This window comes from Phalacrocorax carbo, chromosome 22 (genome assembly GCF_963921805.1).
Source record: "Phalacrocorax carbo chromosome 22, bPhaCar2.1, whole genome shotgun sequence".
Taxonomy (NCBI): Eukaryota; Metazoa; Chordata; class Aves; order Suliformes; family Phalacrocoracidae; genus Phalacrocorax; species Phalacrocorax carbo.
Window position 1 is genome coordinate 5,759,164 of NC_087534.1, and position 24,274 is coordinate 5,783,437.

Sequence of the window (24,274 nt, forward strand, 5' to 3'; positions counted from 1 at the left end):
AATGCTACAAACTTTTTGCTAGTTCCTAAGCTGGAGGCGTTCTTTTCTTTCAAAAACAAGAAACAGCTGGGGCTTGCATTTTCTCCCCGTATTATCTGTTTACATACCCTATTTTGTCCTAACATCCAAGCCCCACAGAAAGCCCTGGTGAGGCTGGAGGGGGTCCATGATACCCATCTTGCACATGGGAACTGCACTACAAACTCATTTATTTAAGCTTATATAGGAAGAGCAGAGATTTCAGTCCTGGCTTCCCACGTCAAAGGCTGATCTCTGCCTTTCAGGGTACAGTGTGAAATGGAGGTTATGTAGAGTTGGGATCACCCCTGCTGCAGCCTGGAGACCCCTGAGGACATCACCCATCGCCTGGAAATATTCCATTGTCTTCCAAGAATGCTACAAATATCCCCGACGTGGAAAGTCAGTGAAGGCGAGTGAAGAGGTTTTATTTTTTGTTCTTTTTTACCTTGCGTGACAGATTAACAGTGGAAGTACAACGCATTTTACAGTTTGGGTGTTAATCCTTAGTGTGCTGTGAAATGGAGAAGACACTCTGCGCCTCAGAAAACAAAGACATATCTCGTAAGGGATATAAACACGGCAGGTCTCCCAGAGTAATATGCACTCAGAGCACCGCTTTCCTGCAAGGGAGATGAAATCATAATAGCATACACTTATTTACTTTTTAAAACCATCAATAATAAGAGATGCATAGCTGAACTCTGGGCTCTTCTCACACACACTTAAAAATGAAATGAATCTTAAGAAGAAACAGAAACATATATATGTGTATATAAGCAGCGTAAGTAGGTTACGCTACAAAACAAACTGAATTATCTATGTTTTTTTAAACTACCTTCAAGAGTATTTGCCATTATTAGCAATTTGTATCCAGAGAGCTCAGATCAATCACAAAAATGGCTCTGTATTATTTATCATCGCTGTTCCGCAGATAGGAAAACTATGGCAGAAACAAGGGCTGGTGCAGGCAGCTAACGGCCGTGGCAGGAGCAGGGCCCTGTTCTGGAATTAGCCGCACGGTGCTTACTTGCTGCTGCTGGTTGCTGAACTACGCTGGTGAACGCATCAAAGCCCTGCTCGATTTTACACCCCGCCGCATTCCCTTCGGGCACCCCCCTGCAGGCTCAGTTGAAAACACAGCTGCAGGCACCTCCTCCTGGGGACACGTGGGTTTCGGGGTGGGGGTCCCAGCCAGTTGAGGATTGCCGTCCCGTGGGACAAGCGTTGGGCGGCTTCACCCCACCCTCGGGGAAGGCAGGTGCCTGCACCCTCCGCCCCTGGCTTTGGCAGGACCTGTGTCACACCTCCAGTTTGCTTTGATTTGTACCATTCACCACATCCCGGGAAATCTCTCTGGGGACTTTTATTTTCCAGAGAGCCTTTCGTTATAAGAGGGTCTGCGAATGCGAATTCAAATCAGTCATCAACTTCCCACTGAGTTCAAAACACCTCTTTCACTATTTTAAATGATTTTTAAATGGATGCAATGCACTCCATCTTCCAGCTGAAATAACTTCTGTATTATCCTCCAAGCCTGAATTCCTTTCCCCCCTTGCTCTCTGCTCACTTCAGATAATTCAATGAGAATTTATTTGAAAAGAGGTGGTGGGTCACAAATGAAGTAAAATGCTGACAGTGGGAGTCCGTACCCATTCGCTGCTTATGTGAAAGGTAGGGAGTCAGACTTAGTGAGCTGTGGGATAGTTATCGTTCGGCTGGTTGAAAATATTCCATCTCACCAGAGGTGGTTTTTTTTTTTTTTTCTTCTTCTTCTTTTCCTATAAGAATCGATTTTCTTTTGATTAAACGATATTCTTACAAAATGTATATTTTCCCTTGTCTTGCTGGAAAAAGTGAAATGCCTGAAAAAAGAAACTCCGCTAGCCTTAGCCATGGGCCTGCCTGGAGGCACTGCCAGGGAAAGTGCCTTCTGGGAAGTGTAGTTGGATTTAGGAAATCAAAGGTGCTGTAGGGAAGGGTGGAGGCACCCCGGAGCCAAGCCGTCCCTCCCTGGCAGGATTTCTCAATTAAACTGCTCTGGTTTGTGGCTGAAAAGAAAGACGACGTCTGAATTCAACCCACGGAGAGCTCTCATCTTTGATGAAAGACGCATGAGCTTAGTAGCCAGCTCTAATCCTGGTGAAGTTTCCTCCTGAACCTCACTCCTTACTCCAGAAAATGCAATGCCTGGATGAGCTACTTATTCCTCCCCTGTGCCACCGAGATGGACAGATGCCAGAGGACCTTATAGTGCTTCTGGCAGATGCAAGGCGTTACACGAGGTGACTTTATGGGGAGACGTTGCAAGTGAAGTGTGGATCCAGCAGTCCCTTGGGAATTCAGAGACAGACGAACTGCTTGACTCTCAAAATGTTTTTGGAAGCAGTCTGTTTTCTCTTGAAAAAGAAAAAAGGGGGCTTATGAGAAAGATGGGGACAGACTTTTTAGCAAGGCCTGCTGTGACAGGAGAAGGGGGGATGGTTTTAAACTAAAAAAGGGTGGATTCAGACTGGAGATAAGGAAAAAATTTTTTACAGTGAGGGTGGCGAAGCCCTGGCCCAGGCTGCCCAGAGCGGTGGTCGATGCCCCATCCCTGGAAGCATCCAAGGCCAGGCTGGCCGGGGCTCTGAGCGACCTGATCTGGTTGAAGCTGTCCCTGCTCACTGCAGGGGGTTGGGCTGGACGGGCTCTAGAGGTCCCTTCCGACCCAAACCATCCTGTGATTCTGCGATTCTCTGATTCTTTATTTAGGACCACATTCTTTTTTTTCAAAGCCTGTGCAAACAGATAATGCCCACCGCAAGTCGCAGTAATAAAAGCTGTTGTTGCTGTTACTACTGATGGGAGCACAGCCCTTCTCTGGGTGAATCCCAAGATGTCAGGGGTTTATCTGCCCTACAGTCGGGTTATTCATACCCTTAAGAGACTTGGCATGAACTGCATTTGAACCGTGGTAGTTCAAACCAAAAGCAGACATGTTTTGAGTATCTGCCACAGCTAATGCTGTGCTGACCCTTCCCCTCCATTGCAAATGCTTTCTTTCCTCCAACACTTGAGGACCCTTCCAGCCCCACGGTCGTTCTTCATTTGCTGGTTGTTCCATTAATGACTTGTCATTGTCAGACGCTCCACAGAGATCCTTATTTTAATTAACCCAGAAAAACACTACCCTCATGTTTCTGCCGCAGTTTAGGGCACCTAAAACTGACCTTTGCAGCTTTTTAAATGGCTTTAATTAAACAGAGCTTGTTGTCTGGAGTCTTTCCAGTCCCACCATGCAGCACATGGCATCTCTCCCAAGTTTGCCAAAACCCTTTGGGATCTGCCCTACTTCAGTTCACCAAAAAGTCTGCCTGGGTCCTGCCCCCCACAAGCCAGGCCAATAATCCTCACCAGTGTCTTCCCAGAGCCTGTTGACAAATTGTATTTACCCTCCATGAAATCTTCTCCTGGAAGCGAGCCTGAAAATCCTGCAAGAGGGAACATTTTTGGGAGACGGACATCAGTGATGGTTCAGAAGAACCATCAGAGGAGCCTCCCTGTCTCCTTTCAGCTGAGGGTGACATAGCAGACATCTGGCACACCCTGGGTCAGGCTGACTCCAGGCATGGTAAAAGGGGATTAAACTGCATGAAAAGGGGTTAAACTGCACATAGGAGAAGCATTTTATTTTTTGGGGGGAGGGGGTAAGAGAGGTTCTGTGGCTCCCTCTCTAGATGGAAAAGGGAAAATAAAGTTGTGTTCCTGCTGTCCATTTAAGAGCTTGCTTACAAGGGGAAATTAATCCAAAATTAACTAGTGGTGTGAATTGCAAGTGGATTAGTTAAATTACATTAAACCCAGGTCTGGATACTTTCATTTAAAATTAAAGTGGCCTTAATTCAATTTGTCTCAAGTCACTTCAAAAGTGAATTAAGTAAAACTTAATTACGGACCCTTTAATTCCAAATGAGTATATCTACATAGGTTGTTTAATGTGCTTTCATTTATCCATTTTAAGAATTAATCTTGATGAGCTTTTCCGAATCTCCCCATGGTAGACAGACCCTCATTTGTATAGTAAAAACCCTCTGATTCCCTCTAAAAGAAAAAAAAAAAAGAATAAGACAAGTGGCTTCTGTCTCCAGCCAGACAAAATAATGACGCCGCGTTTGCATTGCCCTGTGCTGCAGCACCGGGGACCACTGTGCCTGGAGGACTTTCTCCTCGAAGCCATTTTCTGGCAATATTTCTTCCTCCCAGCTCCCATCAACATTTCCAGTAACTCTCTCCTTGCTTTCCTTTCCCAGAACCACTAAAAACCTGTACGGGCTCAACCTGCTCCACCCGGCGCAAGCAGTGGGTGTTTTTTGCAAGGGATCTTTGCAGTTCATCCTGTGCAGGTATTTATAGCCATGAAGTACGAAGGCCTGCCAAGCACATGCAAAAGGCTGCAAAGGGGAATCAGCTTTAACTCCTGTGCTCCTTTCCCTCCTCTTGTCCCAGCAGCGTGGCCCGTTTCAGGGTTGGAGGCTCAGACCTCACCGTGGGAATGGCCGCTGCTCCATCATTTTTGGGGGGTGCACGTCTAGTGTGTAGGTGTCCTCCAACCTGGGAGCGAAATGCCTCTGGTCCAGACGCCACCATGGCAACACTAATAAGCCACAACGACACAGGTGAGGCAGGTGGTATCAAGATGCTGTGGAGATGCAGCAATGAACCACTAATGCCAAAAACTCCCCAAAAGGAATGGAGAAAAACATGGCCAAACTTTCTGATTTTCCTCCTGGAAAATGATGCTGACACTGAAGTCTTCCCTGCAAAGTGCTTTGAATTTAAAAGACCTGTATCTTGGACCCAAAATCACTGCTTGGAAGCATTTTTCTGGCCAGCCACACTACTTGTCACTGCTGTGGGTTGCTCAGCGTTAGCTCACTCTGAGTCTCCTTCTGTTTACGTGTGCGATGGAGAAGTGATTCCTCACTGAACAGCAGAATTTAACTTTCAACACGATTGCCCTAACCACGGCTCCTTATTCCGGTGCTACCCAGATCCAGGCTGGAGACAAGCCGGAATAAAGGGCAGAGGCATCCTCGGCAGCACCTCCTGCCACACCAGCATCCCGGATCCCGCCCTGGCCCCTCCGCTCCAGGGCTGGTCCCTTAGCCGGATCGTTTATCACTTTGCCATGATTAATTTCAATTTTTCCAAGGTGTGTTCAAAGCTGCTGAATTTCTGCGCGCTTTCTAAGACTGGTTGGCGATTTCTTCCCGCTCCTAGCTGCAAGGCGTGGAGGTTTGCTGCCTCTCGTGCTGTTTGCTTCTGCTGCTGTTGCTCTTTTCTTCTCTGTGCTTGGAGCACGGAAACAATTCCTGCTTTTTCAGGCTGGTTTCCTAAGGAAATAGTCATGTGGGATCACCCTATTTTTGGGTGTCTCCTTGCCTTTTCAGCCTCCTGACCATGTTCAAAGAAATTTGACAGAACTAGAGAATAGTGTAGGGGGATGTAGTGAACATTGTGGGTGGAGAAGAAGTAGAGGAGTTATTCAATGCATACTATTTCTCCAGTCCAGTCTATATTCAGGTGCTGGTGAGAAGGATGTTTTTAAGAAAGCTGTTTAAGATAAATGAGATAATCCACTTCAAGTTCTGAAATCTGTGCACCTCCCCCTGACGTGTAAGAGTAAGAAGGTAAGAAGGGTAAGCAGGTCTGCCCTATCACAGAGCTGCCCTGAGGAGAAGTGCATTAAAACCATGCCGGCGGAGGTGCAGGAGTGATAGGCCAGCCTATTATATTTCAGAGGTGTGTTAGGTATTAATGCAAAGCATTAATTTGTGGTGGAAATGTCAGATAAGAGAGATGCCGCATCTCCAGCTGAGAATAAACAGTGAATACTGTGGAACGTTACTCTAAAATGACCTTTTACTTTATATTAAAGCAAACAGGTAAAAATCAAAACCAAATCCCCAGCAGAGAGCACAGTGTGTGTATGTGTGTTTGCACACGTGTTGGCGTGTCTCCCTTCTAACAGGCTGGAGGCACTCAGGGCAAACCCAGCACGGGGATCGGCTGACGTGGCTGTGGCCTGTGATCATCCCTGCTCTGGAGGGATGAGGAGTCATGCTTAGGTGTCTCAGAAATCCTGGCTGTCTGCTGCATATAGAAATATATTGATTACTGTATATATAGTTATTCATCTAAATATATTTCTAGTATTACATGTATAAAATCAATATTTATACATGTATATTGTTACATAGAATCGCAGAATCACAGGATGGTTTGGGATGGAAGGGACCTCTAGAGCCCGTCCAGCCCAACCCCCTGCAGTGAGCAGGGACAGCTTCAACCAGATCAGGTCGCTCAGAGCCCCGGCCAGCCTGGCCTTGGATGCTTCCAGGGATGGGGCATCGACCACCGCTCTGGGCAGCCTGGGCCAGGGCTTCACCACCCCCATAGTAAAAAAATTTTTTCCTTATATCCAGTGTAAATCTCCCCTCCTTTAGTTTAAAACCATCACCCCTTGTCCTTTTGCAACAGGGCTTGCTGAAGAGGTCGCCCCCTCCCTTCCCACAGCCCCCCTTTAAGCCCTGGAAGGCCGCAATAAGGTCTCCCCGCAGCCTCCCCTTCCCCAGCTGAACACTCCCAGCTCTCCCAGCCCGGCCTCGCAGCAGAGGGGCTCCAGCCCTCGGAGCATTTCTGTGCCCCCTCTGGCCCCGCTCCAGCAGCCCCGTGTCTGTCCCGTGCTGAGGAGCCCCGAGCTGGAGGCGGCGCTGCAGGGGGGTCTCACAGAGCGGGGCAGGGGGGCAGGACCCCCTCCCTCGCCCGGCTGCCCGCGCTCTGGGGATGCAGCCCCGGGCACGGCTGGGGGTCTGGGCTGCGAGCGCACATGGCCGGGTCATGTCCAGCTTTCCGCTCACCAGTACCCCCAAGCCCTTCTCTGCAGGGCTGCTCTCAGTCCCTTCATGGAATTGTTTAGGCTGGAAAAGACCTTTAAGATCATCAAGTCCAACCATTAAGCCAGCACTGCCAAGTGCCACTGAACCGTGCCCTAAGCACCACATCTACACGTCTCTAAATACCTCCAGGGTATTTACATACATTTATGCACATGTAAATATCAAAGAGTCCGTAGAATTATTATATCTTTTTATACATATTAGATATATATTTGCACTAGCTAAAAATACCCCTCCTCCCCCCCCTTTTAACTTCTGAGAAAATTTTATATTGGGTTCAAATATTTGAATATACATACATTTGAGATTCTGACAGGGAAACCAGTTCATTCCCACCGGGCGTTACAGTCCCTGTGCCGCAAGGCGCCGTTCTGGCCAAGGTGGGCGGCTGCAGTGGTCCAAGACGTGACACCATCCTCTTCCCTACGCCGGGGCCAGAAGAGCAGTGGCGGAGCTCTGGGGTGCTGGGTCCCGGCGCACCAGCTCTGCAATCCACTCAAGACACCACACATGCTTCTGGGTAAAAGTATTTGTGCTTCTGGCAAATAATTACTTGGCATTCCTGATGAAATAGTAACATTTTCTGCTAGAGGTGGTTGGTCATTTGAAAGAAATCCAGTTCTGTTGAAAACATAATTTTTCATTCAAAATATAGTTTTGACTGGTCCAACACCTTATTAAGGGTGGAGTCCGTTTTTGGGACCAAGCACAACCGCTACACCTAATGGCATCCTTTTTAAGCCTGAGCTGTTCTAGAGAGGGATAGATTTCACCAGAAGGGTTTTTCTTTGCTTGAATGCCTGTAGGAATTTTATTACATCCACTCCCAAATTATATTTTTCATACTTGTATTACTGCCTTTTTTAAGAATCAAAAGCTTTTCAATTTCTTAAATGGTTTCACAGCCTGAGATTGAGCTAGATACCTAGAAGGATAGAGCTGACAGAGAATTAGCAGGGCTGAAAAAAAAAATCCTGGCACAATTCAGTGTTGCAACTTTGAATGAATACAGCGACAAGTGCTTCTTAGAATAGCATCTCTTGGTTGCTATTTGTGCATTCTGTAAGGAAATGGTTTCTCAAAACCATATAGACTTTGGACTCAGTTCACAATTCAAAGTGGAAGTCAATGAAAGCACTTAGCAAGCTCCTCTAGAGCAGTCCCCATCTACTTCTATTCCCGTCTATTTTATTTTTCTTTTTTCTAATTTTATTTTTACTAACGCCTTCCTGCCTTGGGTTTGACTGATGTTCCTAATCTTTTGAGAGATTGTAAATGCTCTGATTGTTATCAAACCTTGTTCCCCAGCGTGGCTCAAAAGAGAATTTTACTATTCCATGTCCTATCAGCTTCCCTTGATGGATTTTGCCCTTCTAACCCTTTGAAGGGTCTCCTTTTAAAGCCAGCCCCTGAGGGTATTTTAACAACCACCATGATCAAGGAGAGGTTCTCTACATGTTAGCTGTGCATCCACCTCTAGGCTCATTCACCTCACAGTTAAATTAAATGTCCCCCTCGGCCGACACCTACGATTGACAAGGTGAGGGAGGGTGGTTGAAAGCCCCCCGATTAGGTGAAAGGAAGATTTTGCCCTGCTTGCGAAGTCGAAGCAAGAAGGTCTGCATGCAGATATATATGGGTTCGAAGAGCTCTTGGGCAAATTCAAGGAAGGAAAAAGATGATCAAGGCTTCTGAAATACAAAGGGGTTGGGAAATCCCCAGGGTATGAGTTACTGGGCACCAGGAAAAGCTTGGGAAGTACCACTTCATACTTACCCTGTTTTGACACTCCCTTTAGACCTCTATGCTTGACTTTGATAAGACGTGGGCTGATCTTGAGTCTGACCTGTTACAGATGATTTTAAGCCCTACCATCGCCTTCCAGCCCAGCATTCAGGGCCAGACTGTGCTGTCCTCGGCACAGGGTGAATTTCACTGCTGAAGACATCTGTTCCGTTCTGTGCGTGGAAAAACATAACACTTTTATACTGCTTGTGAGTCTCTTGGTAACACTTACTGAATGCTAGTAATTTGGCCTGCTACCACGCTGCTGTGATGGGTACTGTAACAACTGAACTTAACGTAGCTGTGTATTAAGGTTAGGGTGTTGAGAAGACTATTTACAGTACTATTACTCGTAATGCTATGGTATTTTGTTGTACAGCCATATATTGACCATGCTCTTGCTGAAATTGCAATGTCATAAAGGTAGTGATCAAAAGTTTGCTCAGAATAACAGCTGCCGAAACAATACTGAATTTTGGTTACTGAATTACAGCTCCCTTGGAGGACTGGAATTGCCTCATCGGACTTGTTCCGTGGAGAAGCACCGGGAGGAACTGTGCTATAAACCACACCTTGGTTTCTATGCTCTGTGTCCTGAAAGGGTCTGAAACTAGGAAATTTGCAGGCAAAGGAAATAAAAACGTCATAAGCCACATCGTGTTGCCCCATTCACTGCAGAGTCAACATGGCCATCAGTCTCAGCTGGAACACCACAAGGACTTCAAGGGGAGCAGGGCTTGAACCACGCAGATCCGCCCAGCAAGGGAGCCCAAAACCGGAGCTCTGAGGTATTCACGCCACTGGGGATCTACACGAGCAAGCAGGCTTGCAAAAAAGGTCGAGTTACCAGTGAGTCTCAGGCAAGTCCTGCAGCTACAGGCAGTGGGCTGAAACCCCCGGCCCGCGGAAGTGGAATGAAGGTAATAAGAAATAACACCAGTGGGGCTGTGTGTTCGTTTCTGCAGGTGAACAAGGTAAGAAACAACCTTGCCCTGCGTTTAAGAGGAAAGTCTCCTCTCACCCACACGAGTCAGTGTGAGAGCTACACACTGTATGAGTCCAACAGTTACCTCTCCCTCTGGTTTCGTGGAGGACTTGGCAGTGATAGGTTTGCAGTTGGGCTGGATGATCCTAAGGGTCTTTTCCAGCCTTAACGATTCCATGATTCTCTACTTCAAGACCACATCGTGACATCTGTCCTCTGTTGTGGCCACAAGAGTTTATCGAAACTGCCTTCCTGTGTTTCATGACAGAGTCTGAGACAAGGGCAGGACAATGAGAAACCACCTGAGATGAGAGGCTAACACTTGCCACCCCCTCGTCCGCCTGACCACGCCAGAGCCGAGATGCTGCAGCATACAGTACTGGTTGCCATTTCTTTAATCTTAACAAAAGGGATGAGTACGGCTTTTCATTAAGTCCTGTCATCAGCAAATGAGGTCCCCGGGACTAGGAAAACGGGGAGATAACAATTGTAGATAAAACGCTGAATCTCAGCTGGCGGTTTCTCTCTTTGCATTCCCCGATGAGCAGAGCAACGCGCTGGGAGGTGAGGTGCAGGCAGGCGAGGTGCAGGCAGCGTGCGGGCAGCACCGGGGTGCTTTGCCTCGCTCACAGGTTGAGGAGAGAGGCTCAGTGCCACTTCAGGGCTCCGGGGAGCAGCTCTTCACCCTGCCTGTCACTGCATGAGAGGCCTCATTCCAGCTTTTTCAAAGTGGGCTCCTTTGCTTTTTCAGGTAAAAGACAGTATTTGCTGAAAAATTGTCATATGTTGCACGTGAAAAAGGAGAGTTTAAACAAAAGGGCTAAGCATTGGCACAGGCTGCCCAGGGAGGTGGTGGAGTCTCCGTCCCTGGAGGTATTTAAAAGAAGGGCAGACGTGGTGCTTGAGGATATGGTTTAGTGGTGGGCTTGGCAGCGATAGGTTAGTGGTTGGACTCAATGATCTTACGGGTCTTTTCCAACCTTAAAAATTCTATGAATCTACCAGCACATCACGACTTTTTGGGTCAAACAGCATGTTTATCTTGTTGCAAGAGAGGATTTTGTGTATTTTGTCAATAACCCCAGAAAATGCATTTAATTTCCTCTGAAATGTATTTGTTTCCCTGTATGCTTTATTTGGCTGCTGAACCAATGAATTCACCGTTCCTTTAGGAGATGAAGACAACAGATTAGGGAGATTTTGGGGCAAAAGTTAACAGTGGGATTTGGAAATTAGCCCTGGCTGGATCAAAAATCAGCAGTTCCGAAACCTGAGCTCCTCGTTTGAAGATTTCATCTCCAACAGCATCTGTAGTGTGTTGGTGGTTGCTGCTCCCAAATGCTGCTGACCCACGGGCCTGTCGCAGGTGGCACCTGCACCTGCCAGCGACGGCGCGTAAGTCGCCATGCTACTAACGGTGCAAGCGCAAAGCAGTATTGGAAAAAAACCTGAATTATTTGTATACGGTTTGCTATAAGAGATGAAACTTTGAAGGAACAGTGAGGCTAAGGAGCGAGGTCAGCGGGAACTAGGTCGGATCGTAGCAGGAGCTGGAATAGCAGCAGAAATGACTCAGTTCATGACTCAGTTTGGGCTTAGAAATAAAGGAATAAAACAAGGGCATTTTCGGTTTCAGTTTATGATACGCAAGAGCAGCTATTACGGGTCAGACCAAAAGTATAGGTAACCCAGGTTTCTATCTTCAAAGTGGTTAATGTGGACACCGAGAGATGTGTATAAGAACAGGGCGAGTACTTTTTTTCGTTATTTTCCCAAGCATTTTCAGCTCACAGTTGCCTATTGATGTTTTTGTACTAATAGCCCTTCACGGATTCATTCCCCATTCATCTGCCCACTTGCCTTTGAAACCTACAATATTTTGTAGCAAAATTTCAGGGGGCAAAAATAGCTAATCCTTGGTCTTATTACAAATAGATGTTTCCTGTGTATGAATCAGCACCTCGCCCAGCCTTCAGCCACTCTCCGAGCCTCACGAAGGTTAAAGCTGACTGTCAGCATTTGCCTGGCAAAAACAAACCCTCTGCATTTCAGCTTGGATTGTGTGATTATTTCTATTCTTCAAACACCTAGGTCCATTTTGAAATTAAAACAGTGGTTTTTTGAAACAGGCAAAATTTTCCAGTTTGAAAATGGTAGGGTGAAAGCCATTTTTATTTCTGTTTTCTGGCCAAATGATTTATAAAAGTTGATCTAGAAGGTTTTATCCTCTGTGAATCTGTATAATTCCATGGGCTTCTGATGAGCAGAGAGAACCTCTCCCTGCTAAGGGGTGTGTGTTCAGAAAACCACCTCCAAATATCCCACTCATTGCAGCTCTTCTGCCAAGTGGTTGCTTTTATGTATTTACTTTGCTCATGAAACCTCATCTAGCCTTGTTCGTCTCTCTATCCATCATTCACACCAGACAGCCCATTGCTAGGCATTTGCTCAGCTGTGACCATTTGTCTCACAAAAAACAGAGGGCTTATTTATTATTTTGCTAACTGCCATGATTGCTGTTTTCTTTCAGCCTCTCCAGAGTGAACCCTTCCTCTCAAATTCGGTTTGCTTCACTGACCTGCTGCTGCTACCGTCTCTCCATCATCCCTGCTGCCTGGGACCCTCTCAGCATGGAGAGTACTCTAACTTGCGTTTCTGAGTCATGGCTGTGGTTTTTTTGTAAGCAGAGTGAGCCAACTCATCTGCTCCCCAGCGCTGAGGTTCACCTATAACACTATCAGCACCAGGCTCGAGCCCACTTCAGGACGCACTCGTGGGCTGGTGCAATATTCCAGTGTGAGAGGAAAAGGATAGCACCCTCATTGCTGCTGTTTCTGGTTTTTTCAAGTATTTGACTTCGCACAAACAATACGCTTTTCTGCATTTCTCAACATGCATTCATTCCCCCGCCCCATCACCTTTTTTAAACACTAATTTTAAAGCCTCAAGTGGTTCCATCATGTTTCAGTGCTTGGGCAAAGGGAGCAGCTAGCAGTGCTGCCAGGCCATTTATCTTCTTGGCAGACCAGCCCCTGGAGATAAGAGACAACAGTGGGACTCTGCTATTCCCTAAATAAAATCTTACAGGCAGTGGTGGAAGGGATGTCTGGAGGTCTCTTGCCCAGCCTGTGGGAATGTCGCCAACTCAGGAAGGTCTAAGAAACCTCTGAGGACTTCTAAGCCCCTTTCTCCTTTGGATTTACGGCTGGCTGTTCCACACTGGCCTCCCCATGACTAGAGAGGACAGAAAGGCTCCAACAGACATAGCCTGTACCAGGACCATGTGAACGGGATTTCTCTTTGGCTTACAAGTCACTGGAAGTGGAAAGGGTGGCAAAGCCAAATCTTTGATACAAAGGAGATCTCCACTCCAAATCTCAGCTTCCTTACTCATATAGCAGGAGCTATTCAATGAATCATCATAAATATTTCTATAAAGTGGCAAACCAATTTATTGTCCTCTGACTCCCTTCTCAGACATTGTCAATATTACTTCATACTTCTACTCCAATTTTTTTCCTGTAGTGAACAAATATCAAGGAAAATGTGAACCCAAATATTTCAAAGTTATGCAAAGCAGGATCTTGTAATGGGAAATGCTCAGGATCCAAAAGAAAAGGCAGCTGAGCGTGAGAAACAGAGCTGTTAATGACTGGAATTGAGCAAGCAATTCCTGTTGTTTTAGGAAAAAATTCTGTAATGGCCATGGTGCTGTTCCTGTGGGTAAAATCTGGAGGGAAAACATGGCTGCTGGTGAAGAAGAAAGTTGCTAATAATTCTTATTCCTTGCAGGTGGTCTCCCTTTCTCTGCCTCTCTTTAAAGCTCCATCTTTCTCCTTGTCTTGCCTTTTCTGCCTGTGCCTTTGAATGCCTGTGTATCTGTGAAACTCCTCCTGTGGCCAGCTCCCCTTGCCTGCTTTAATTAGCTCCCTAGTATTTCTGAAGGTGTCTCCCAGGGCTCTCTAATCCCCTCAATGTGCTGACTAACGGAACCCCAGGAGATCCCTACAAGAGAAAAACTGCAGGATAAAAGCAAGTGATTTCAGGCCTCTGGTTTCTTAATTAGCAGCCTATACACCAAAAGTCCATGGGAGCGACCGCTTGTCAGGGAGCCTTTGCGCCCATGCTCAGAAGGGAGCTCTCTGCTCCTTTTTGCATCCCTTAGAATCTTTGCTTGTCCTTTTCTCGGTACTCGCTGGGCAACCTCTTCAGCATCAGTGGGACATGGAGGGTGGGCAATGGGTACCCTGGTACCACCTGTGCTTCCCACTCCCCTCTCACCCAGGCCTCAGGGACATTCTCCTGGACCTCTGAAACACAAACAACTAAACAGACTGGTTGGTTAGAGCTGTTTATATTGACTTTCTCTCACCATGACACAATCCTCCCCATCCGGAAACAAAATGCTTGAGTGTTCCTAAGGCAATGCTCAGAAAATGCGAAGTTGTAGCTCTGCTTGAAGCTGTGGCTGCAGTGCGAGGTCCACCAAGGGCTGAGCATGCGCTTGCGGAAGGGCTCAGCCCGGCTGCCAGTAGCATATGTCACCGTGGTAGCTCAACTGGAAATGTGAGCCCTCAGATGGAAAAGAGAGGGAGGATTGGACAGACAGTGCAGGATGGAGGAGAGATGCACAGGGAGTGATGGAGCCACTGTCCCGTTGTCTCCAGGTCTTGAAAAATATCGTCTGTTTACAGTTCTCTGAGGGTCGTTGGTTGCGTCACAGGCTGTGCACTGAGATGTGAGTTTGCTAACACTACCATGGAGGGTAACATCTGACTGCTGAGGAGGCCGAGGGAGCTGAAGTCCTCTTCTGGAGGTGGCTGAGAAGGTCGCTTGTGTCTACACAGGAGACGAAGCACATCCTTGAGAGAAGGTGGATATTTATTGAACCCCATTGCCCAAGTGCTTTCTGGCCATTGTGGTGGTCAACAGCCACCAGCAGCTTGTGTTGGGAGCTCTGCCCTCCTAGGCTTGATCACCCAAAGTGAACAAACACGACTTGGCATTGAACGTGCTGAGCCTTTAACACCTGGGAGAGCTCAGGAGCTCAGGCCATTCCTCACTTGCATCTTAGCAGAGGTTCGCGATGGAGAATGGTGTCGGACCACACTTATCTGTCAGTGCGGGTGGACCTTACACTGGAGACAGGAGTGGGACTTGCAGGCTTTCATGCTAGCTGCTGCATCCAACTATTAAATGTTTAGCACAGCTAGTAGCCAAGGTGCAATAGAGTTGTGGTGTCAGAAGCTGTTTAACAGCATTTCATTTAGATATTCATATTAAGGCAGCCCGTTTCCCTGTAGTTTAGCCGTTCCCTCTCAGCAGTCTTCTCTGATGCAAATAATCTCTAAATGCCTCCTTAGCCCCACTTCACCTTATCTGCTGCGTGCCTTCGGTGTGCTGTAAATGACATAGCCCGCCTGCTCATGAAAGCTGACATTTTCAAACCTGATTTTTAAATTGTAAAATACGTGGCACGTGTCTTGCCAAAATCAGATGAAATCAAGTTAGTATCTAAAATGTTAAAATTACCATTTACATTTATATCAGGAATTAAAGCAAGAGGCTGCAGACTACATGCTTTGCAAGGATGCTAGTAAAAACGCCACAGCCGTCCTTGCCCCAAAACTCATGCGCACGTCGGTCCTGTACAGACATTATTTAAATGCTGTTCGCTTGGCATCTTAGCAAATTTGCAATATTAAAACTGACATTAACATCACAGGAGTGAAAGGTTTCAAATCGCTACCAACAGAACAGAAGTGAACACCTCTCCATGCGAGTACTTTATCATGCTTTATTCTGTTAAGCGAGTAAGGGTATCCATAAAACAAAAAGGCGATGTCCGTAACTCAGCTTAAGGCTGCTGTTTCAACTGGAAATTCAGCATCTTCCTGCTGGGGAGGGGATGTGAATTCTTGCTCTGGTTTCATGTTAGGGCTTTGTTCTCATGTGAAGCTTTGGTCTAGTTTGGCCCCCTCAGAAAATACATAAACAAAGTTTAGGTAACAGAGATGCCTGTGTCCTATTTCCAGAAGAGATGCAAGCCCTCAGGGACAAACATGTAAAGGTATCAAGGCACTTAACGCCTCCAAAGAATGGGGGACATCACATGTAACTATGCAGCATAACAACTATAAATCTCTCTCCGGTAGCTGTAAAGGGACTCTCCAGAAATCACTGAGAAAAGGATTTAAATTTCTGATGATTGAAGTAAGGGAAAATGATGCCCTATCCAAAGTGCCTGAAATCCCACTAAAATCGCTTCCTGTTCAGGCGGCTATGTAAGGCCAGGTGCCTGCATACCCCTGCATCTGTGAGCCACAGCTGGAAAGGAAATCAGGTACCTAGGATGCAAATTAACGCTTCCAGATTTTGAAATGATGACTAGAGCCTATCTGCTTCTTTGGGCATCAAAATACCTTGAAATATCCGCAGTGTATTTGGTTACTTCTAGGTAGGGAACTTTAACAGGCAATTTAAGTCAATCTGTCATACTTTGCACCAGAAAGGATGAGTCAGAGACAATGTCCCAGCTAAGGCAGCTGCAATTTGGAGCTGAGAGCAGGTAACTTCTTAAACGGCTCCAAATGTCTTGCAGGCGCTCATCTGGCTACGCTCTGCTCTTACACCAACCTTAGGTCAAATCCACCAGATGGGTAGAAAAATTTTGTCAACAACTGGTGTGCCCAGGACTGGGCATGGTTAATCAGCGTGGTTGTGACCAGCCTTATCTTACTTTAAAGAGGCTTTACGTTAAAGTAGGCATCCAAATTGCCAAACTTTCATAAATACGGTAGCGCTTATTGGCCTGAATACAGGTCTGTGTTAGCCTGACAAGCTACATGTTCTGCTTCAGAGTAGACTCACATCTGAAATAAGCACAGGCAGCACTTCTCTGACTCCCCAGCCCCAGAATCACATAGACCTATTTTAAGGCTGTAAGGAAAATAAGCAGTTAAGGATGATGGAAAGAAGCAGGAGCCCTCTCTGCTGTCTTTAGGGTCAACTCTCGTCTGAGCCCAGGACAGCTTCTGGGGATGGCTGAAGATGATCCGACCAGCTCATGAACATGAGGATGAACTGAGCATCATCTGGGCCCTTCTGGTTTAACAGGGTGGCTTCCTAAGCCCGGCCAGACACCAAGGCAGTTGCCTGGTACGGTAAAGAAACCATGTGCCAAAGATAAGTTTCTGCTATTGGCCTATGTTAATTAGCAGCAGATGGACCTCAAGCAGTTCAGAGATCTGGTTGGCATAACCGTGTACTAAGGCAAGGCGCTCATTTTCTGAAATGGAACTTCTGAGATCCATCAAATACTCTCGAAAGCTCATAAAGCTGCATTTTCTGAGGGATTTGTACTTCCTGCTTCTATCCAGAGTGAGCGTGCCATAAAAGGACCTTTTCTCAGCAGGCCTAAGCTGAAAAGAAAAGCAAAAATATGCAGAAGAATGTGGATTACGAAGGCAAAAAGCTAGGCAAGCTATTTCTTACTACTAAAAGTTTCTGGGCTGAGAGTTGGTTTGAATTTGAGGCCAAAAGGTTCAGGTTACACTGTGCTTTGTCCCTTCTCAATAGAAGGTGCCTTGGAAGCATTATAATGACTTGAAAGAACTCAAAAGCTGTTGACCTTCTCTGATAACATAACGTATCAGCTTTCCATTTGAGAGTGGCTTTTTGATTGAGGTTTTCACTATTTTATTATTATTATTTCTTTACAGATGTCAGATCAGCTACTCTCCTCTGTGACTATAGAGAATAAAAGATGATGGCAGATCCTGCACTTCCCAGCTAAGTGCTTTTGATCAGTGGTCAACACTGTGATGAATGCTTTTCCATTGCATCCTTCATCCCATGCATTTTCAAGGCTGGTTAGAAGTTGGAAGGCAAGACGAAAGAATGCTGCTATCTGACAGAATTCAATTTCCTGAAAAAAATAAATCATTTTTTTTTCCCTGTGACCTAAATGGAAAACATATTGTTCTGAAAGTGCTGTTCAAACAGAATTACCGAAACCTTTTATCAACAAAGAGACCGTCATATATCAGACATCTGGTGTGGATGTCAATTATAATAATTAATTAGACATCTCCCCAGATGCCTGACACTACATTCTGTCAGCAGATTTTTTGACTTCAATCAAAACTGCTGCTGCATTATGCATGAAACTCATGGAGTAGTTGGGAGTTGAGGAGATCAGCTACAAATCACAGCTAAACACACTAAAGGCCTTCTGGTTCTGATGCTTTTTACCACTTTTGAAGGCTGCCAAGCGAAGGTCACATACATTGATTTCGTTTCCTCCCTTAACAACATTTCCAAATGTTTTACATTTTTTCATGCAGAAGTTCAAACAAACAGGATGAGTGGGGAAGAATAATATATATTAAAAAAAAAGGTAGTGACTGCCGCTGAATCCTTGTGGAGGGAAGGAAGCAAGCTGCTCCCGTGCAATCGCCAACCTGCGGCGCAAGCGCAGCGGAGCAGCCTCAGCCCTGCTGTGACCGCACCAGCCACACTCGCCGGCAACGATCCTCAGAGACTGCTGAAGAGGACAGAAGATGACAGCCTTGGTTCATTTTCTTTTCCTTTCTTTTTTTTTTTTTTTTTTTTTAATTAAGTTGAAAATAAATTTATTCCTGGAACATTTAATTCATTCAACACAAACAGATAATTTTGTGGTTTTAGTTTTTCAAAACTGCTTTCACACTTCCCAGGCAAAACAATTCAATTAGTTCTACTTGATTTAGGAAATCACTCCAGTCAACCTCAATATATGTATTTTTTTTTCAGTGAGGATATTTGAACAAATATATCACCAACTTTATCAGTATTAGCAAGGATAGAAAATACTTTATGTTTCAGACTAAGACCTAATGACTGTCAAGTACATGGGCCCTAGTCCTGCAGTTTGATCTTATTCCCTTCAGTGGGAATTGGCTCGTAGTCAATGTGTGCACACTGACAGGAGTCTTAGTTTGGAAAGACTTTGTAACAGGGACAGAACGAAATTCTGGTTTAAATCCCTGGGCTTTTCCTGTTTTCACTGGGGCAAACATTTCTGCCCATCTTTTATTTGTTCTGTAAAGTATTTAGCACATGTTTGAACAGCAGGAAATGGTAAATGAATATGTAACTACCTTACACTTGCCTCTCTGGAGCTGGCAAGTTTCTTTGATTTGAAGGAGTCACCAATGGAAAATAGAATTACAAACAGTTTGTGCATTTTTAGAAGAAAATATATTGTAGTAATCCATGTGTTTCAATATTTCACAGAAGTGTCTGGGTTAGTTTCAGTTTCAACACAAACAAAAAGAAAGTAGATTTAGATTGAAATGGATTTGCACCGAAATAAAACAAAGACTTTTTGAGGTTTCTATTTCCCTCCTCTATTTTCTCCTCTCTCCTTACCAGTAGAATATGGGACTAAATAAGAAGTGAAGCAAAAAGTAATTTTTTTAATTCAAATGGTTATGCTTTAAGTGGTATCAAAATGAAAAATGAGAATTAAACTATAATTATATTGTTCACGTCTACACTTTTGAGAAAAATAATGATTATTTTTAACTTCTAATGACAGCTAATGACATACTGTAATCAGGAGTGAGATGTGAGGTCTTATTAAACCCAAAGATGTGTATATGGAGAATGAAGAAGCCGGTGTGTTGTCACCAGCAACAGCAAACACCGTTTGAGGAGTGCAGGGCAGGTAATGCCTGCTAATGTGTAAGGAAAGAGGATCAAAGGCCCAATGAGCAGAATATGAACTAATTGCAGGAGCCGGCCGGAGAAGCTCTCTGGGTCTCAAAGTAGGCACTACTTCCCAACAGCTGAAGTAGCTTTGGGAGTTCTTCTAGTCAACCCCCTCCCCAAATTTGCGTTTGTCATTTGCAGAACAAACACGGCGCCGGTGAACGATTTTTCATGTAAGGTTTATCTCCACAGGGGGTGCTGAGAAATTTAATCCATTAGTTAATAATTGCAATTAATTAAGGTTGGGGATTTAAAGTGGATTAGCTAAACTGCATTAAATCATTGTGTAAACACTTGTATTTAGGAGCAGAGCCGCCCAAATTTAGCTCACTTGTCCTTGGTCTGGCTGATACGCAGAGAATGGGAAGGGGTGAATTATAATGCACTTTCTTTCTATGTGGTTATTTCTGATGTGTTTTAAGCTAACTTTCTGCTGCTTATTCTACTTTGAAAGCACAAAAGCCTGGCCTTCCTCTGGCAGCTAATGCCCTAGAAATTCATGCCATTTGCTGCAATTTCACTGTGAAGAAAAAACCTCTGGAGCTGGAGTACCCTGCACCGATTTATGCCACTTCAGCTCTGAATAAAGGGGTTGAGCCAGAAGAGTTTAAAGGAGTTTAAAACAATTTAACTAGTGTTTTTGGCATATAATGTAGATTTGTTTTCCGGAACGTCTTCATCCAGAGTTTCTGGCGGTGCTAGCTCTGTGGCATAAGGTACTAACCGAGACGGGCAGTGGTGCTGGGCTAATACTTCTATTTTCTTCTGAAAATTGGAGCCCACAGTGTAGAACAGAGCAGAATTACATGTTCAAGGATCAAAAGGATCATCTGTGTTTGGACAAACGATGCACAAATCAAAGAAATATGTCACAAGGAAGGAACAATCAAGAGAAGACATTTGAAGAATTTCCAGGTGTCTGGAAGACGTAGCTGTTTGCATTTACTTACATACCATGGACGAACACCTGTATGTTGATGGACAGAGGCTAAGCAAAGCGTCGCACTGTCCTATGATTTTGGCCTGCACTCCTTTAGCTAAATAGGGAGAGTGTGATTCACAGTGCAGTGAGAACAGAGACTCCTCGAGCATCTGTGCCGTTGTGACTCCTGAGCCAGTCCCAAGCCTCATCCTGCAAGGAACACTTTAAAAAATAACAATAAAAGTGAGTTTTTCAGTAGTTCCTTTTCAGCCGTGCCCCCCACAGTGTTTTCTAGTGTTGTCTGGGACTTCGCTATTCCTGGCGGTAGCGAAGTGAAGGGTTTTGCTGTGCGCGTTGGCAGGGCATTGAAAGATGCTGCTTCTCTACCCGGACACCTGATCCATTTGTCCACCTCACCTGATGAGCACATACGGGCAGCTTCTGAGATTAAATACGCTTCATTTATCTCCCAGAGTTCTTAATTGCTGAGCATTTTTGATCTTGCTTTATGTTCAGATAGAGAGCAAGAGCATTATAGAAATGCCAAATGTAAAAATAAAATAAAATAGAAAAATTGCAAGGAAGAACAATTACTTTGGATCCACTGGATTCACTGGTTCAGTGAATTAACACTGAACCTAGAAACAGTCAACAACAGCAACCACTGTACACCACCGCCAGTGATAACAGAACCAGATTTTTTTTTTCTTTAAAAAAAGAAAGATAATTCCACAGTAACTTGTAGCCAAAAATCTCACCAGTCAATTAATGACCTTTGCCTCTGACATCCCTTCCTTCAAGGTTTGCATGGCTATTATTTTCAGTACTTAATCTTTTAGAGTGATTTGTGTCTTCTAATAACTGACTGCTTGTTTTGCTATCAGCCAGCTCCAGGACTGCTACAGCGTCTCTTCAGCTTAAATCTTGCTTCATTCACCTTGTGACTTCAAATACCATTCTGTCTCAAGTGGTTAAAAAAAAAAAAAAGCCCCCTAAATCCCATATTGCTCCTTACAGTTTTATTACTTAGGAAACTAAAGAGAGAAAATAAAGGTCACAAGAACTTTAAAACAACAGTAAAGTCTTGAGGACAGGAGAGTTTTAAAGGAACTTACAAGCTCGAAATTACAGACTTTTTTTTTTTAGGATGTTCCAAGATATTTCCAAATAACCAGAACCCCCTGTGACTCCCTACTCTCCCTCACCTCTCATGGGAAATTACTCAGAATTATCTCTCTCAGCCTGTCAAGAGGAAGCAGCTTATGAAATGTCAGACATTTGTTCGGTGAGGAGACCGTAACTGAGAACCCACAAGTGCCTTGGCTGGACATAGAAGAGCTTCATAACCCCTCGATGTCTTGGGAACCCCTTCCTAATCTCTTCATTTATATACCGCAGCAAACTGGGGAGCATCTTTAGAGGAAGTTTCGTCTGTACACCTAATCCGAGCACTAATAAACGAACCACGTCGTCGCGGTGCTTGTGCGCAGCCCCGCAGAGCCTTACTGCTCCCAGTGCTCTGCAGCCAGGTCCCACGGGAGAACCCCTGGCCAGGCAGGGCGTTCGTTTCGTTCCCAGTCAACAGCATAAATGTCTCCCTCTGAGGTGATCACTCTGGGCCGCTGTCCCAATGCAGAGAGGAAGGTACACTCCCAAACCCCGTTTAGGGGGCTGGCTTCAGAGGAGAGCGAGAAGAATCTGGAAGAGCCCAGAGGAACGGTGCTTGCTTTGCAAATCTGTTTTCTTTACAAGCGGGGTCCACTGAGGTGCGGGGGAGGCTTGCACTGTGTGTTACTCCTCCACAGGGACCTTAAAACCAGCCCTTTGCGTTTGCCATACAAAGAGCAGTAGGACAGCTCAGGACCTCGCTGCCTGCTGAGCTCCTGGAACCTATAGCTGTTGTGCCGGCAAGGGACAATGTCTCTTCTGGAAGCTTCTCTGTAGAAAAATGGGTTGGGAGGTTTGACAGAGCTGCAGGGAATGGCATGCAGCATTCTCAAAAGCACCCCAGGGACTTCAAGTTATACTCCACCGCAGAAATGCAATTCTCTGTCCTTAGCCCACCTAACGATTAAGGCACTTCCTAAAATAGCACAGCCTTGAACGGCTCCTGTGCTCGTCCGCTGCTCTGCAAGAGGAGGTGTGCATCTTGGTTTTACAAGGCTACGTGGCCAGGGTACTTCTGTGCAGCAAGGTGCAGACGGAGACCTCGAGGGAACGTTGGTGTTTCAGTGCTCGCCCCAAGGTGCCTGAGCAACCCAGGTGCCCAATGCTCAGAGAAATCAAAACCCAGCACTTGGCCTCGTTTGAAAATCCTAGGACTTAAGGCTGTGCCGTTTTTGTAAGACACTTCATAAACAGGCAGAACATGGAGGGGGGAAGACCTTAAACAATTTTCTTAGATGTCCTCCCTTTGCTGCCTTAGAACAGGTGCCCCATCCATCAGGTCTCAACAGGTGCCTCTTCCTCCCAGCTCCCCTTTCACAGGGGGTGCTAACACAAACGGCAATGAGATCTTTTGATCCCACTGCTCCCCTAACCCAATAGATCTTCCTAAGTAGCTCCTCTGTGCTACCGCTAACACCATCAACCAACCTGCAGCGTGAAACTGCTGACAGACTGCCAGCCACAGCCAGTGAAATGTTTCATTAGTTATCATAATTGATATCAATAGCAGATGTCAGACTTAACGAATGAGGATAACCATTGCCAGTGTGCAAGGGGGTAGTCCTCCAGCCCCTCAGTATTGACTTGCCAGGGGTGTTTTCCTGTGGATGCGACTGTCTGCCCAACCAGCCAGGTGAAGGTAGAGATATGTCTTGGAGAATGTGGCCGGGGCAAATGAGAGTAATTCCCATCCTCCAGGAGTCAAGAAAGGCTCTGCTTGGTGGAAGACATTTTAACACCTGGTGGGGTTTTACTTGTTGAATCTTTCACCCCTAGGGGAATTGGTACTGCTTTCAGGAGGGAGCAAGCAGCACCATTATCAGGCCTCTGCACCACGGAGAACACAACGAAAACCATTAGACAGCAGCACTAGGATCCAGCAAGGGGAAGGGAGGAGGCGGCAGCACAGCCGTCAGCATAGAATCATAGAATGGTTTGGGTTGGAAGGGACCTTAAATATCATCCAGTTCCACCCCCCTGCCATGGGCAGGGACACCTTCCACTAGACCAGGTTGCTCAAAGTCCCATCCAACCTGGCCTTCAACACTTCCAAGGAGAACCACAACTTCTCTGGACAATCTGTTCCAGCGTCTCACCATCCTCATAGTAAAAAATGTCTTCCTCCTCTCTAATCTAAATCTGCCCTCTTTCAGTTTAAAGCCATGCCCCTTGACCTATCACTGCATGCTCTTGTAAAAAGTCCCTCTCCAGCTTTCTTGTAGGCCTCATCAGGTACTGGAAGGCTGTTATAAGGTGTCCCTGGAGCCTCCTCTTCTCCAGGCTGAACACCCTCAACTCTCTCAGCCTGTCTTCACAGGAGAGATGCTCCAGCCCTCTGATCTTTGTGGCCTTCTCTGGACTCGCTCCAACAGGTCCACGGCCTTCTTATGTTGGGGGCCCCAGAGCTGAATGCAGTGCTCCAGGTGGGGCCTCATGAGAGCAGCGCAGAGGGAGAGACTCACTTCCCTCGACCTGCTGGTCACGCTTGCTCTGATGCAGCCCAGGATATGGTTGGCCTTCTGGGCTGCAAATGAATTTCTGTGTTTCAGTTTGTGGCCGCTGCCTCCTCTCCTGTGACGAGGTACCACGGAGAGTCTGGTTCCATCAGCCTGGCACAGGCTGTGCTTCAACACACAAGAACCCACCTCGCCGGAGGCAGGGAGGGGGAGGGATGCAGGGGCTGTGAGCCGTGCTGAGGAATCG

General features: G+C 45.9%; 1 long non-coding RNA gene across 1 annotated transcript; it reads right to left on the reverse strand.

The window, feature by feature from the left end:
- Window positions 1–435: 435 nt before the first annotated feature.
- On the reverse strand, window positions 436–14,026 carry LOC135316773 (uncharacterized). The gene is made up of 2 exons (XR_010376023.1): window positions 7,259–14,026; window positions 436–641 (listed from the first exon to the last, which is right to left on the reverse strand). It is a non-coding gene; the product is annotated as an uncharacterized LOC135316773 (long non-coding RNA).
- Between the last annotated feature and the right edge of the window lie 10,248 nt (window positions 14,027–24,274).